General features: G+C 48.2%; 1 protein-coding gene across 1 annotated transcript in view; it reads right to left on the reverse strand.

The window, feature by feature from the left end:
- Window positions 1–319, reverse strand: part of LOC123147659 (splicing factor SF3a60 homolog) — a gene marked incomplete in the record, with an annotated part of 8,465 nt that extends 8,146 nt beyond the window's left edge. Inside the window, 1 exon segment of the mRNA XM_044566924.1 lies at window positions 1–319.
- Window positions 320–1,388: the final 1,069 nt, after the last annotated feature.

Consider the following 1,388-nt stretch of genomic DNA (forward strand, 5'->3'; position numbering starts at 1 on the left):
TGAGATCGGTCGACGGCCGCCGGGTATAGGGAGGGAAAGGGTCGACGAGGGGAGCGGCGGGGAGTACGGAGCGAAAGGGTCGGGGAAGGTTCGCTGCGGTCGACGGCCCGGCGGCGGAGTGGCGGCGGTGGCTAGGGTTGGGGGAAACGGCGATAGGAGAGGGCTTGGCTGCGTCGGGGCAGAGAGCGCTCGGGGGCGAAGGGGTACGTAACTTGGCGGTGGCAATTACAACGTCATTTCGCCAAACTCTGGCTCTTCTTACACAGTTTCAGCATTTACAAGACCGAAAATGAGATAATAGCATCTATGGTCCTCATACTTGGTGGCTATGTCCAAAACAGTCCTCATACTCAGGAAGTGTTTCAATACGATCCTTGTACTTGAAAATACGTTATGTATACGGTCCTCGAACTTCGGAGAATAGTCCTGAGCTTCATCGCCATGTACGTATGGTGTACAGCGCGACCTGCCAGTAGGGTCAAGTCTCTCCGTCTGTGCATGGCCCAGTTGTCAGCTAGGGGGAGAAATAAACAGGACATTAAAAATGGGTAAGCGTCGTGAGTGTTCGAACCACAAACTGGCCTTCGCGCTGCACGTGCTAGCCATCTCAACCAACGCTGCTTGTTGATTATAATCAAGCATGCATGTCCTTATTTTTGGAGTACCTTGAGCGTCTTCGTGCATTTTTGTTTACTCTTTAGATATGATCGTTTCATGTTCGTTCACTCACTGATAACTATTAGGGGAAATGCATAATGATGTACTACTTGAATTAAAATTTATATTTGAAACGCAAATGGTTCATATTGTTTACTCCTTGGGAATGTAATATATTCATTCAACTATTTTGTTTGTACAAACGAAATTTGTAAGTAAAGAAGACAAAAAATGCACATGGTTCATATTTGAAATATATTCACTCAACTAAAAGCATCTCCAACAGCCGCACAAAAATCCCGCACCCAATAAAAGTTATAGCGCGCCACTTTAGCACTTTTAGTGCTGGAACTTTGTCTATTTTGAGCCTAGCCCAATAGCAGTTTCAGAAATTCCTAATAAATTCTAGAGGCTCACGCAGCCCATTCGTGTAAGGCAAGAGGTGGAACAAAGTTTAGTCCCACATTGCTAGTTTAGAGAGAGTTGGACCTCTTTATAAGGGAGGCTCTTTCTCCACATGTACGAGGATGAGAACAAGAGGGACATTCACGCGCGCTCCTGCTTCGCCGCCCGCCTCGCCACGCCACGCCACGCCTCGCCTCGCCTCGTCACGACGCGTCGCAGGTTGCGGGAATGAGCTGATGTCTAAATTTTTGCCACGCACGACGGGTATACGAAAGGTCACGCGGGAGCTGAAACGTTTTTTGTAGTGGACACTGGATTTGAACGGC

This window comes from Triticum aestivum, chromosome 7A (genome assembly GCF_018294505.1).
Source record: "Triticum aestivum cultivar Chinese Spring chromosome 7A, IWGSC CS RefSeq v2.1, whole genome shotgun sequence".
NCBI lineage: Eukaryota > Viridiplantae > Streptophyta > Magnoliopsida > Poales > Poaceae > Triticum > Triticum aestivum.